At 41.0% G+C, this 16,178-nt stretch overlaps 1 protein-coding gene across 4 annotated transcripts in view; it reads left to right on the top strand.

The window, feature by feature from the left end:
• Positions 1–16,178, top strand: part of LOC124268114 — a 97,697-nt gene that overhangs the window by 71,939 nt on the left and 9,580 nt on the right. The window lies entirely within an intron of this gene.

The raw sequence follows: 16,178 nt of genomic DNA, 5'->3' as shown, positions 1-16,178 counted from the left end.
TTCATTGATGAACTGAAATTGACGAAGGTGGATTATTCACCTAGACATTGCTCCACATCAAACTGACAGATGTTCCTTCACCTCCTTTGTTTCAACAATTAACTCACAGGCGTGGGTAAACTGTCGCCAGAGACCATATACCGGTATATGGTCTCAGCTGTCGCCAACTATTTCATAGAACTGAGAATACAGATATTCCCGTGTGTAGAGTTAAAATCAATGTGTAATAGTTTCCAGCAGGATCTGAGTCTGCATTCACCAGTGACGACAGTCTCCAGTAAAGACAGGTGTGTTGTTTGTCTCTCGACTCACCCCAAGACACAGGTAACAGTGTCATTATCAAGACCCAAGCAATGTACTGTCAGATTGCCGAGTGTAGTACAAATGTTTGTGCAGTGTAGTACCTGTACACTAACTCACAGTCGGATAGTGGGCCCACCAAGTGCATGTTTCAAAAGGCTTGATTTACCTGAATACACAGGCCTTTAACTGCAGCTGTTACTGTCTATTGCATAGAGACCTGACATACTTAAATGAATTACAAGCGTACTCTGGGCACGGGACTAGACTCCACCGACATCGATAACATTCAGAATGTGAATACTAAGAACGTCATAAGCATATAATGTTTCTTTTGATTTGCTATCGTAAATATCGTCTAAATTCGTTCAATGTATGTGTTTTCAGAACATATAGGTGTATATATCATAGCCTTAGTATATTCATCTTTAAGTCTTCAAGGTTTTCTCGATGCATAGTGTGTGTGTGACATCGTATGACTGTACATGTATTTGGCGTACATGTAATCACGAGTGACAGAGAATATATATGTGTGACGGGTCAACCTGCTGTCTGGGGTGGTGTACGGCAAATATGGTATTATGTCATAGATAGTACCTGCTGTCTGGTATGGGGTAAGGGAACTGAGGTATGTATGTGTTAATTCGTAGTTGTTGTCTGGTATGGGTTGGGGAAACTGAGGTATGTATGTGTTAATTCGTTGTTGTTGTCTGGTATGGGTTGGGGAAACTGAGGTATGTATGTGTTAATTCGTAGTTGTTGTCTGGTATGGGTTGGGGAAACTGAGGTATGTATGTGTTAATTCGTAGTTGTTGTCTGGTATGGGTTGGGGAAACTGAGGTATGTATGTGTTAATTCGTAGTTGTTGTCTGGTATGGGTTGGGGAAACTGAGGTATGTATGTGTTAATTCGTTGTTGTTGTCTGGTATGGGTTGTGGAAACTGAGGTATGTATGTGTTAATTCGTAGTTGTTGTCTGGTATGGGTTGGGGAAACTGAGGTATGTATGTGTTAATTCGTTGTTGTTGTCTGGTATGGGTTGGGGAAACTGAGGTATGTATGTGTTAATTCGTTGTTGTTGTCTGGTATGGGTTGGGGAAACTGAGGTGGGGTTGGGGAAACTGAGGTATGTATGTGTTAATTCGTAGTTGTTGTCTGGTATGGGTTGGGGAAACTGAGGTATGTATGTGTTAATTCGTTGTTGTTGTCTGGTATGGGGTTGGGGAAACTGAGGTATGTATGTGTTAATTCGTAGTTGTTGTCTGGTATGGGTTGGGGAAACTGAGGTATGTATGTGTTAATTCGTAGTTGTTGTCTGGTATGGGGTTTGTGAAGTGAGGTGTGTACGTGAAAGATCTTACCTGTTGTCTCTGTTTGGGATTTGTAAACTATGTATGTATGTGATATATCATTTGTATGTGATAAATCGTATGTGCCGGTAGGTATGGGCTGGTGTAACGTTTTAGTGAGACGTATCGAGGAATAAAGGATAAAACTTGAGCTGAAATTACTACATCTACATATGTGCATTTTGATGGGTTGGGAAGGTAGAGTATAAAGGTATGCTTTGCTTATCAGCGTACTAAACTATGTGTACTTGTCTGGTATAGATAACCCTAAAATAAGGCATTAGCTGTAAAGTAATATCACGGCGAAAGAATTTATACATTCTCTTAGTGGAAAGGAGTATAGAGTGATAAAGTGTTATCGCATTCAAGTACCCGGATGGGATTAAATATCTGTAGCCCATCACAGATGTTGTCCGGTCTTGTATTTCCGGAATATTGTCAAAAGCAGTGAAATAATATGCACACAATACCGTTTTGAAAAAATGGCGTCGGGAAATTCAAACCTACATATAAATGTAGCAAACAAAACCTTAGTATACTCATAAGAAGTATTCTGTAAAAGCATACAGAATAGGTAAACATGTGGACTATACTGCTATCAAAGTTGGTAAATGTATAGAAATCATCCTTCCTTAGCGGCAGCATCCGGTGTGTATTGTTTTGGTTAAAGCGTTAGCTCGTCATGACGAAGACCCGGGTTCGATTCCCTCCATGGGTTCAGTGTGTGAAGCCGATTTCTGGTGTGATATTGCTGGAATATTGATAAAAGCGACGTACTACCATACTCTCCCATTCACTCACTCACTCACTCACTCATCCGGTGTATGGATTTGAAAAAAACCGTTTCATCAGCGCTTGAATAAGTTTATTACTTAAAACCAGAGCTCATCGGATGTGAACGAAGATTAAAAACAAGCACGGCCCATTTAACAAGAAATATAAAACAAAGAAAGGGAAAGAGAAGCACTGGACAAGGACGTTTATAGCATGAACACAACATTGATATCGAACACATTGAGACAGGGAATATTCACCTTATGATGTCAAATATTGTATTTAATTGGGATCGCATGTGAATGTTGAAACGATTTCGCAGTTCAGGTATGAGACGGGGTCTCTCATTGATGGAACCTGAATAACATGTGCTTGTGTGCTTGTGTGCGTGTATTGGTTTCGAACATGGTCATGGTGTTATCTCGTCTCGTGGGAGATATGTGTTTTAGAATGATAATTGTGTCAATGAAATTAGTGAAACACAGGATTGCGCCACTAAACTGTCAACCACAATTGTGTTGAACAATTCAGAGTATGCTTGCACAATGTCGTGTTTGTGTTCCGGAAAGGGGATACTAAGGCTTGGCTCATTTGTGCTTCCTTGTGAGGGGTTGGGCAACCGTGGCATGTATATGTAAAATCAATTGTGGTGTCTGCTGTACAGTTTGGTCATATGAGGTAAGTATATGGCAGGGCCACATGTGTTGTTTGTGTGTGTTTGTGTGTGTGTGTGTGTGTGTATGAGAGAAAGTGAGAGAGAGAGAGAAAGTGTGAGAGAGAGGAGAAAGTGAGAGAAGGAGAGAAAGTGAAAAGTGAGCGAGAGAGAGAGAACGGGTGTGTGAGAGAGAGAGAGAGAGTGAGAGAGAGTGAGTGAGTGAGAGAGGGTGAGAGAGAGAGTAAGAGAGAGATACAGAGAGAGAGAGAGAATGGGAAGGAATAGACTTGTCTCTAAGGTATAAAATTGATAGTTTAAATAATATTAATATCGCTTACCTTGACTTGCCTCTTCGTAGGATAGCATTATAAACAAAAGTATATATCCATGGGTTTAGCATTCAGTACAGCCTTGGAGCAAGGCTAGGGAAGGGGAGACCGAGGCATCTCTGCGTAAAATCATGTTTGCTGTGTGTATCAAGTATCAGTGCGTATGCAATAGGTACAGTTTTGTGCTGGGTCGATTGAGGAAGGGGTGTAGGAACTTGACCTGAAAGGTATATATCTGTGTTATAATCGTTTCATTTGTGGTTTTTCCACGCGTTGTGAACGAAATGGAGAATAGATTAGCAGGGCGCGGTATATTGGCATCAGTGTTGATATATGGTTTGAACTACGTTATCCTTCATCCTTAGTGTATATGAATTTGAGTGAGTGAGTGAGTGAGTGAGTGAGTTTAGTTTTACGCCGCACTCAGCAATATTCCAGCTATATGGCGGCAGTCTGTAAATAATCGAATCTGGACCAGACAATCCAGTGATCAACAGCATGAGCATTGATCTGCACAATTGGGAACCGATGACATGTGTCAACCAAGTATGAATTTGAGGAAATGTTTCTTTATCGCTGTAATAAATAAGAAAACTACTATTTATTTACATAACCAGAACAAATCAATGGCTAACAAGGATAATAGACAAACTTTATACAAGGAACATTTACAAAAGAAGGTGAAACAGGGAAGTGTAATTCAGAAACATTCAACAAGGAAGTTTTTTAAAACACAAACACTTTGATGAGCGGTGTAAGATTTGGCTCATATTAACAATACACGACTAGAGCATGTCTTGGCTGCAGGTTTTAATAGGACAAGAGGGTAATATAATCGCTATTAAAATATGCCTCGGCACACTGCCAATCGATATTGCACAATACCGTCTAACTATACCCATTTACGCTACTTGGTATACATAAAAGGCAAAGTGAATGGGGTTTCTTCTTAGCCAGTGTTTATGTTGCTGATTGATTGTTCTCATGCGTCAGCGGTTGTATGCCTTGTTGTGTCTGTCAAACCCAATATCCATAAAGTTTGTTCTATATTGCAAACCCCAGGAGTTGAAATTACACATCGGTTGATATCGACATATTGGTTAGAGTCTGTAGTCGTCCATATCAGCAATGTTTGACTAAACCAATAAATGAGCGAGTTAAATGTATAGCCACAGCTTTGAGTCTTTGTGTCTTACAAAGAAAAAAACAGTCGTGAAGATCCAGGTTAGAATTGGTCTTCAGCAACCCATGCTTGTCGTTAGAGGCGACAAACGGGATCGGGTTGTCAAGCTCCCTGACTTGGTTGACACATGTCACCATAACCCATTTGCGTACATCGACGCTCATGTTGTTTCACTCCGGATCGTCTGGTCAAGACTCGATTATTTACAAACCGGGTATTGCTGGAATATTGCTGAGTGCCGCGCTATAACAACAAAAGCAAACAAACAAACAAACAAACAAACGAATCGCGTGTTATCAGTGTAAGCAATACTTGTGTGTGTATGTAAGTGGCGGGTAATGAAGCTGTCTTAAGACCTATTGCGTGGCTGAACGTATCGATGTTCTTTAACAGGATGTAAGTGCACCAATACAATTCACAGTGAGTGATATATTTAACGATTTTAAATGTTGTCAGTACGTACTTGAGGAATGAATCACATTTGCATGTACAATATATTAGCAGACCAGTCTTTCTTACACTTTAGTACCATATTACCTGTAGTTTGAAATTAACTCATCTACTACTGAGGGGCTGGTCTCTCCTACAAAGGACTCTTAAAGTATTAGTTAACTGTGAATCACTGAGTAGCTCTCCGATCACGAGGTACGACATGTGACCATGGGTGACGTAAGTATAAACGAATCAGAAATGTTGCATCGGGACATGTGACAAGGGCGGAGCTGGCTGAAACACCTTAAAAGACACCGTCACCAACAGCAGAGTGGTGCGGGTTTCAAAGTCAGCAGAACGTTCGTATCGCGATCGTTGCCCTTCCACGTTTGTTTCCTTGTAATGAAGAGAGGGATTGAGTAAACCTAGGTGAGTATAAAACCTGGTGTTGATTTAATTATTGTATGAATGTGCGCCACCCTCACCCCTCACTCCTTCACTTAGCATCCCCCAAGTGTAGTGTGTAGTGTGTAGAGCTTGCCCTGTCCTGTCCAGTCCTTGTAATGAAGAGAGGGATTGAGTAAACCTAAGGTGAGTATAAAACCTGGTGTTGATTTAATTATTGTATGAATGTGCCCCGCCATCACCCTTCACTCCTTCACTTAGCATCCCCAAGTGTAGTGTGTAGTGTGTAGAGTTTGCCCTGACCTGTCTAGTCCTTGTAATGAAGAGAGGGATTGAGTAAACCTAGGTGAGTATAAAACCTGGTGTTGATTTAATTATTGTATGAATGTGCCCCACCCTTACCCTTCACTCCTTCACTTAGCATCCCCCAAGTGTGGCGTGTAGTGTGTAGTGTGTAGAGCTTGCCCTGTGCTGTCCTGTCCTTGTAATGAAGAGAGGGATTGAGTAAACCTAAGGTGAGTATAAAACCTGGTGTTGATTTAATTATTGTATGAATGTGCGCCACCCTCACCCCTCACTCCTTCACTTAGCATCCCCCAAGTGTAGTGTGTAGTGTGTAGAGCTTGCCCTGTACTGTCCAGTCCTTGTAATGAAGAGAGGGATTGAGTAAACCTAGGTGAGTATAAAACCTGGTGTTGATTTAATTATTGTATGAATGTGCGCCACCCTCACCCCTCACTCCTTCACTTAGCATCCCCCAAGTGTAGTGTGTAGAGCTTGCCCTGGCCTGTCCAGTCCTTGTAATGAAGAGAGGGATTGAATAAACCTAGGTGAGTATAAAACCTGGTGTTGATTTAATTATTGTATGAATGTGCGCCACCCTCACCCCTCACTCCTTCACTTAGCATCCCCCAAGTGTAGTGTGTAGTGTGTAGAGCTTGCCCTGTACTGTCCAGTCCTTGTAATGAAGAGAGGGATTGAGTAAACCTAGGTGAGTATAAAACCTGGTGTTGATTTAATTATTGTATGAATGTGCGCCACCCTCACCTCTCACTCCTTCACTTAGCATCCCCCAAGTGTAGTGTGTAGAGCTTGCCCTGGCCTGTCCAGTCCTTGTAATGAAGAGAGGGATTGAGTAAACCTAGGTGAGTATAAAACCTGGTGTTGATTTAATTATTGTATGAATGTGCGCCACCCTCACCCCTCACTCCTTCACTTAGCATCCCCCAAGTGTAGTGTGTAGAGCTTGCCCTGGCCTGTCCAGTCCTTGTAATGAAGAGAGGGATTGAGTAAACCTAGGTGAGTATAAAACCGGGTGTTGATTTAATTATTGTATGAATGTGCACCACCCTCACCCCTCACTCCTTCACTTAGCATCCCCCAAGTGTAGTGTGTAGAGTTTGCCCTGTCCTGTCCAGTCCTTGTAATGAAGAGAGGGATTGAGTAAACCTAGGTGAGTATAAAACCGGGTGTTGATTTAATTATTGTATGAATGTGCACCACCCTCACCCCTCACTCCTTCACTTAGCATCCCCCAAGTGTAGTGTGTAGAGTTTGCCCTGTCCTGTCCAGTCCTTGTAATGAAGAGAGGGATTGAGTAAACCTAGGTGAGTATAAAACCTGGTGTTGATTTAATTATTGTATGAATGTACGTCACCCTCACCCCTCACTCCTTCACTTAGAATCTCCCAAGTGTAGTGTGTAGTGTGTAGTGTGTAGAGTTTGCCCTGTACTGTCCAGTCCTTGTAATGAAGAGAGGGATTGAGTAAACCTAAGGTGGGTATAAAACCTGGTGTTGATTTAATTATTGTATGAATGTTCGCCAGTACATGAACGTTATGTGGTTAGTTATGGGTCGTGGTCGACCAACACCTCACTCCTTCACTTAGAATCTCCCAACCGAACAAACGAGTTGAGGGCTTCAGCTTACATTTCATACTGACCAAGTGGAACGGTCATATTAATAAATTACTGTTGAAAGGCCTTTTGACACCCAATCGGCAGTTACGACATTAGTATACTCGCTATTTAAACAAAACCTCGAGGATCTGTGCCATTCCCTCCAGAGTCCACAATGCTGTCTACCGATCTCCATTTATGTTATTCAACATGCTGCTTGATATATATTATACATCATAAGTTTAGACTCTCTGGTGTAAATGTAGCCACTTGCTTCAGTCAACTGTTCTAAACTTGATTATGCAAAATATTCCATTCAGTTTTAATAATAAGGACTCTGCTCAAAGGCGCTCAGTCATATGCTCTCGAGAAGAGGAATATTTTCAGTTTTCCTCTGAAGTTTCCCAGAGTCTCAGTGGATCACAGATTCAGGGAGCTTGTTCCAGAGGTCAGCAACACCCTTGGAGAATGACCGATCTCCATATGTTGCTGTTCGTGTTACTGGCACAGTGACAGTCAAGCCTGATGTCGATCTTAAGGCTCTACTTGGCCTGTATGGCTTGATGAGCTCCTGGATGTAGCTTGGTGCTAACCCATGGAGTGCCTTGAATACCAGAACCAGGACTTTGAACTGTATCCGTTCATTCATTGGCAGCCAGTACAGACCTTTAAGTACTGGGGTGATGTTGTCGAATTTCCGGGTACCCGTGATCATTCTTGCAGCAGTGGTCTGTATCCGCTGCAGTTTGATCAACTGAGTCTTGGTTATGCCATACATGAGGCTATTGCAGTAGTCCAGTTGGGAGATGACAAAAGCTTGGACTAGTGTCTTGACTGCCTTCTCAGTCAGATACTTTCGGATTAATGTTTAAAGGTGCGATTTACACATGAACTGATGTATTGTAAAACAAATCCATAACATTGAAAAGATTATTGTCATGAGTTCAGTAAATGATAAAAAATCGGTGAAAATTGGCGAATTCTTAGCAAAACGCAGCTGTTAACATGAACGATGTTTTTACATGCCTGTTAGCAATTTGATGCATGATCCTCGTACAATCGATCTGAATAAAGTTTGCAGTTGGTTCCCGAAAGTTAGTTAGTGATAGTGTTAAGTACCGCCACCGAAACGTTGCACTCATTGCAATTAGGAAGTTGACTATCCATAGAACTTGGTTTTTCTTCATCTTTACAAATTCGAAAATGCCTCTCAAAGAAGAAACTACTCAGGTTGAAAGTACACCGCGATTAATATTGGCGCTAATAATATGCCTTTGTGTACATGTACTTGGCGCGTAATGTGGCTGTGTTGAGTGAGTGAGTGACTTAATCTCTAACGTCACATCGGCAATATCTCAGCCATATCGTGACGAAAACAATTTAAACAATAAATAATGAAAACAATTTGAAAAGTAAAACCTGTCTACGAATGACAGTAAAAATACTAGAGTATCACAGATGTGAATATAAGACTGTAAAACTAAAACATTTTAATTAAAGAAGACAATACAATTTAAAACACAGGCTATAGATCGCCAACAACTGAAGGTAGATCACCATACTAGGAACTATGGGAACTTACATTACGCAGCTGTGTTGAAACCTCTTGCGTGACTGAATGTATCGATGTCCTGTAAGTGCAGCATGTTCAATTAGGAGATAAACATCGGGAATTCATTTGGAACCGACGGCGTCAGGTTTTAAATGGAATATTCCCGAGCTTCAAATACTCAATAAGACCCGGAACTTGGCCAACACATGATGTTTATCGACATTGTAAACACAAAAGTAAACCAAAAAGTCCACACACTTACTTTTTTTGTGTCTGCACTCATTGACATAGAGTACGGGTACAGCAGTGTAATGTCATCAGCCGGCCGTTTCGGCTGTCTCCCATGGTAGCATCTAGAACTGCTCATTTGTGACGTCATTCTGACTTTACGTCACAATATGATTTCAATGACGTCATCTCAGCTGACGACGTAACAATACAATGGTGTGAGCGATGTTTGTATGTATCAATACGCAGCGAATTTCCGGGAATCGAATACCATTTGATCACGTTTTTTCAACCAATCAGATTAAAGAACACAGTGACTTTTCGTTTACAATGCCATATACAGTGAGTTCTTAGACAGAACAACGCATAACTTATATAGATTATAGATGTTGCCACTGATATAGACCAACGCCGAGGTTTTCAGATTTAGGAGGCGTAACAATGTAACATGTCATCATTGTCCAACAGTTTCATAAGAAGATAACTGGGGATAAATTGAAAAGCTTACATGTTGACATGGGTGACAGCTTAGCATGTGCATGTGTCGTGAAGTCTTCAGGAAATGTCTTGTTTGACCAATAGTATCTATGTGATCTTGTTTATCAGCTAACCTGCTTTAAGGCAACCATGTTCAATAAGATTATCAGCGGGTGATCTTCTTAAATAGGACACCATATCACGTGTAAGCATTTTTATTAGTATGGTCCCTGTGCATTTCAGTAACTGTGTTCGTCAAAGTCACACACGGATCTAATGTCATACAAATAATATTTGCAGAGGAATCAATTCTTTTATCGTATACATGTGACAAACTTGAAAGGACTGAAAAGGATATCCATTCAGTTTGAACACATTAAGTACGGGACGGGTCTGTTTTGTTTGATTGTTTATTGTTTACCACTGCACCCATCGATGTGGCAGCCATAAAGCGTCGGTGTGTATAGCGTCGGGTCTGGACCAGACAATCCACTGATCAACCCACGCAATTGGGTTACAGTGACATGTGTCAACCATGTCAGCGAGCCTGGCCACCCGTCCTGTTAGTCGCCTCTGACGACAAGCGTGGGTTGTTGAAGACCAATTCTAACACGGATCTTTATGGGTATTCGAGTTGGGTCGATAATTTCTCAGTTATTATGATAAGATCCAGTCGTGCAATTACCGCACGGTGGTGTGGCAATTTTGCAGGCTATAGAACCCACGCGCAATGAGTTGTAATATTTGAAATGCAACAGTACGCCATTTATATACATCAGGCAAGCAACAGGTGAATAAGGGTAAGATGGATGAACGCCGTCTATCGAAATTAGAAGCGACGGTTAGGTGTTGGTTTTAGTGTGACGTACAGAGGCATATATACAAGTACGGGGAAGTGTTTTTAAAGTTGAACTGATATGGACGTCGTGACAGTAAAGTGGCAACAACTGTTATGAACACAATATATAATGATACACAATGATATAAGGTACAGGATAATACCAGTTAGAGCCATAGTTATGACGCAGAGGTTCACGAATGATTTGAATACGAGATTGATGGTAAGCAATGGACATGTAATACGTTTTGCTACTACATTGCCCATTACCTAGTAAGTATTCCTTTTTGCCAACTATTTATTACTGAAGTTGAAGGGGGTTTTCTACATTGTTTCTAAAAAAAAAATTGTGTCAGTTGGCCATAAAGATATATGTTGAAAAAGCACGCCATTACTATCGGAGAAACCGTAATACTTAAGAAAACGCATTTTTAAAAATCATTATACAACTTGCTTCGCAGTCCTTATTTCGCATGTTGAAAAATCATTGGATTTAGAGTATCGCGTGGTCTTGAGTCGTGTAATATTTCACAAATTAAACTATTGTTAACTTACATGCGAGTATGGTCATATTGATAGTTGAACAGGGTATGAACAGTGTGATAAGGTAATGATTGAATTTCTCAGACAAACATTATCAGCACATTTGGAGATATACGTTTATCACGACATATCCCAGAAGAGACACTCCACACAACAGACATTATTTCGGCCCAGGCATGCGTGATGAGGTAACAATGGTGGCATTTAACAAGGGAAAGGAAAAATATGGAAACAAGTCGAAGCCATAAATAATAGGTCCCAAGCTCTAGGCGGATATGTTCCCTGGTCACGGTTGATTGCTTGTCGGGGTCTCCTGATGTACATGGCCTCTTGCAGTTTCCTTTGACGCCAGTTGTTGTTGCTGGTAGCTAGGACTTTGGTGGCTTCACACATTATGGCATGGTTTTGGTTCTTGTTGATGTGGCCAGAGATTGCGGATTTGAGGTCGAGTTTGTTGACGGCCGTTTGGTGTTCTTTGAGTCTGTTGCTGAGGGATCCAACAAATGGACCAACACAAAACTGAGTTAGGAACAGTCCTATGTTCAAATAGCAGACAAGGGACCGAAATAACAGACACAAAGCACACTATGTGGGAAAATAATATTGGCCATACTTTCAGATCACTGCGAGCACAACTTGATCAGCGAAAGAAGGAGCTCCTGGTGGATATTGAAAGGTCAGACGAAGGAGACTCACACACTCGACATACCTGCAGCTGACTTTAACACCAACGACCTGTCAAAGCTGAAATACATCGTGATTTTGTGATTTTGTTCCATCTTGACAATCGAAATGGATAAAGAGGAACATGCAAGAGGTATTTATTCGTTTCGTGCCCATGTGGATCTGGAACACCGTTCCATGATAGTGTTTTACAGACACAATATTCTTGTTACTACACACCTTTCCATAGTGTTTTATATTGGATTGCAATTATATTTACACAGTGTTATATTTTGGATTACAATTTCTCAGTGAATTGCAGATGAATCAAGAACTGTTTGGGGTTGAATCTAGAAAACTAAGAAGTGTCATCCCAAATCTTGCATTGGACTACTTTCAAAATAGCATTGTGTATTCATAGCCTTCGACCTTAGAAACGATGTCAATTTACATTTGTCCGGGGGTACACAAGGTACGTGAATACTAGTTGTCATACTTCCATTTTTATGGAAACCGCGATGGCTGAGTGGGTTAGATCGCAGACTTTATGTGATTAGGTGCCTGACTCTGAGAGTTTTGGTTCAAATCACGGATGGACTCAATCTAACAAAATTTGTACTTTACTCAGAAAGTGTAATCCCAAATAAAACACGTTACACATTATTCTTAGCAACATGTACATGTGTTAATTATGTTAAATACTTAGCGTACACACAATTTATAAACACTTGCTCATAACATATTGGGAATTTTACAATCGAGATTTCTTGTGGATGTATAACGGATTTTGATGCTTTTACTTACATCATTGCGTTGTTTCAGAGGAAGCTAAAACTGAAGATGACTCCGTGGCTGAAGTGGAAACCAAACTTAACAACCTGCACTTGGTAAATAAAATAATATAATGTATCATAACCCTGTAGAAGGGCGTATGAGAGAATAGGTATTACTACAAAGTATTAAATGTACTAAAATCAATTACAATGTAAGACAACGATCTAAAACAATTAAATCCGTTTCCAGAAGTACATGGCCATAATTACCTGTCCAAAGTTTTCAGCACATCGCAAAACTGAAGAGGAACATTGACTGAGACAAAAACAAAATCGAAATACTTGCAAGCTAAACACCAGAATTAACAGGCTGACATGACTTACAAACATTCACTTTATCAAACAGAAGTGCATGGTAGCATCAGTTATTTTAGAGGTGTTCGTTGACGACAAAGTGGGCACAGTGGATAACAATTTATTTAATATAGCATTATAGCTACACGCCATATGCCCTATAACGTTGTGAGACCATTGTAAGGGAATCCAGGAACATCGCTATGGCAGTAGACTATAAGTTCTATTCGGTACATCGTGTGCCCTTTGTCAAGTTTAATTCTCAACATTATTACTTTATATTCTTTTTGCCTACCAGTCACCTACCTAACACCTCTCCATATGTCCCGACATACATACTTACATATAATAATTTACGATTATGGCTTATCGTATCAGGTCGGCAAAGAGAACGAAAACATCGAGAAGAGAGCCGAGAGCGACGTTCACCTGCTGAAACCAGACGCCTTGGACAAGTCGATGGGGCTGAAGTGTATGTTCATAATCTACCATCTATGCTTAAACTACCGCGTCAGAAACTATTGTCACATCATGGAGGTGATTTGGTGGGTTTGGCTACCTTAACCACCCAAAGTATTCATATAAGAATGTTCATTATGTTAGACATCTGCTAGACATCGACGTACAAGTATCCGGTCTTTGTAACATGTTTGTTTGTTTGTTTGTTTACTGTTTAATGCTGCAATCGGCAATATTCCAGCAACCGTTTGTAAATAATCGAGTCCGGACCAGACAATCCAGTGGTCGTTTGCAAGAGCATCGATGTCCGAAATAGGAATGCGATGACATGTGTCTGACCACTCAATCCAATTACGACGAACACAGGTTTAGTGAAGACCAATTCTAACCCGGATCTCCACGGTTCTTGAATAATATGTCACCTCACTGTTTGTTATCCTGTCTAAAAGGCAGGGACCATTTTCAAGCTGACCGCCATCGGTGTGTCTAATCCAAGTTTTATTTTTGACAGGACTTTTCAATATAGATGGAATATCAAATTTAGTGGCCGGGACCAAAACATTAGTTCGTTATAAACGTGGTTTACTGTAGAGCTTGTGCCCCCAACGTCGAGCAGTAGTTGAAGACTTAATAAGGCATAAACATTTAACCAAACGTGCATGATTTGCACATTCTTGGCCGGCGCCTTTCGGTTTCATACTTGGACTGGGAAGGTTCGTGTCAAAACAAAGCGTTAATGGTTATTCCCTTCAGTACATTTCGGGCGGTGGGGTAGCCTAGTGGTTAAAGCGTCCGCTCGTCACGCCGAAGACCCTGTTTCAATTCCCTACATGGGTACAATGTGGGAAGCCCATTTCTGGTGTCCCCCACCGTGATATTGCTGGAATATTGCTAAAAACGGCGTAAAACTTAACTCACTCACTCACTCTAGTACATTCCATGTTAATAAGTACAATTGTCCTAAGATACCAGCAATTCAGTTCCTGTTGGTCATTGTCAGTTTCGTATCAGAAAGAAAACAGAGAACAGACATCATCACATACCTCAATTATGATGTACCAGAATGTTCAGAAGAGACCATGACATCACTGAATGATACTACATTAGGTGTTACAATTTCATGACCCGGATTATAAACTGACATGTTGCTATCTCTGACCCGTCTTGTAAGTGCTGACCATCTACTGTATCCCAGCGAGTCTGTTCTATAACTGCAACCTGCTTCCGAATCAAGCAATGCGGTCATACGACACAGTGATAAGAGTGAGTTGAGTTTTACGCCGCCTTTAGCAATAGTCCAACAATATCACACCGGTGAACACCACAAATGGGCTTCACACATTGTAACAGTGTGGGGAATCGAACCCGTGTCTTCTGCATGACGAGTGAATGTTTTAACCACTAGACCTTCAGGCCCAGTGAGATGATCCCTTCACGGCTCTTCATTCTTAGATGTGAAGCGTTCATCTGTCTGTTTTATATAAGTCCATGAAACGTGTATAGAAACATCTCTGTGATTCCTGCATTTGTTTTGCTTTAATTAATATTCGCTTATTTTAGTAATTCATATATGGGACACACCAACTACATCCTAGAGAGAATTTTGTTTTCTGAATCAGTCTGCTAGACTGGTTATTTGTTGTACCTCCTTTCAGAATGTTACAGTCAGTAGATCCGATGTTTTAGTATCAGGGCTTGAAATAATATACAGACATCAGACATTGATGACGGGGTTTAGCTCTGTGGTCATGTGGACGAGGCATCCGACTTCCAATTAGAAGGTCCAAGGTTCGAATCAGATCACGGGATCTATGGCCTGTACATAACCAATCATTGACCAAAACTGACCTTCACGCTTTGTTTTTGGTTGAGTTTTTCATATTGTTCGTATTGCATTCAGCAATATTCCAGCAATGTTACGGCGGTTTGGAAATATTGATTTTAACTGGGATCTTTAGCAATATGTAACCTCACTGTTTACTATCCTGTCTCAACGGCTATAAAGCTACTGAGTCCCGTGATGGGATTCGAACCATGGATCTTCTGATCGGAAGTCAGATGCCTCGTCCACATGACCACAGAGGCAAACACCGTCAGCAAGCTGACAAAGCGAAAATGTCACCCGTATAATTATTTCACGCCCTGCAACATAAACTGAATGTAACTTTCGGAAACGAGGTACAACATGTGACCAGTCTAGTAGACACTCATCTGTTATCACTGATTCAGACAACAAAGTTCTCTCTCCAATGCTGTTGCTGTATCTCGACTATGTTTTGTTTAGAATCCAAATTACTGAAATGAGTGAATATGAATTAGAGCAGAAACCACCATCAGGAAGCAGTGATGTTACTCTGCAGATGTACACGTTTCATGGTCTTATATAAAGATACTGATTGACGCGTTACGCCTAAGAACGCACACCCATGCCAAGCTCTTATCATTGGGGGCGGTCTGATAGCCTGGTGGTTAAAGCGTTAGCTCGTCACGCCGAGGACCCCGGTTCGATTCCCCACATGGGTGCAATGTGTGAAGCCCATATTTTGGTGTCCGTTACTGATATTGCTGGAATATTGCTAAAAGCGGCCTAAAACTAAATTCTATCACTTACTCTTATCATTGTGTCATAAGACCTCGTGGCTCATTTGGGGAGCAGAGCACGGTTATGAGCGAGGCATGTCGGGATACAGTAGATGGTCAGCATTATCAAGACGGGTCGGAAACAGTAGCATGTCATACAATAACAAATAATCTGTCTCATGAAATTTTAACACCCGGTTTAGTATGACATAGTGATGTCATGACCTCGTCTGAATACTCTGGTGCATCATAATTGAGGTTTGTGGTGCTCAGCGCTGAGGACATAAACTCTACGATAAACTACGTTTATTACGAACACGCTTAAAGCGAACTGGTTGATATTGCGAACTTCTGTTTTGGTCCTGGCCAGTAAATTTTAAATTCTA

The sequence above is a fragment of the Haliotis rubra genome, unplaced genomic scaffold (genome assembly GCF_003918875.1).
Source record: "Haliotis rubra isolate DU_JTF1 unplaced genomic scaffold, ASM391887v1 Scf1360, whole genome shotgun sequence".
NCBI classification, from domain to species: Eukaryota; Metazoa; Mollusca; class Gastropoda; order Lepetellida; family Haliotidae; genus Haliotis; species Haliotis rubra.
This window is presented reverse-complemented; position numbering and strand designations above follow the sequence as displayed.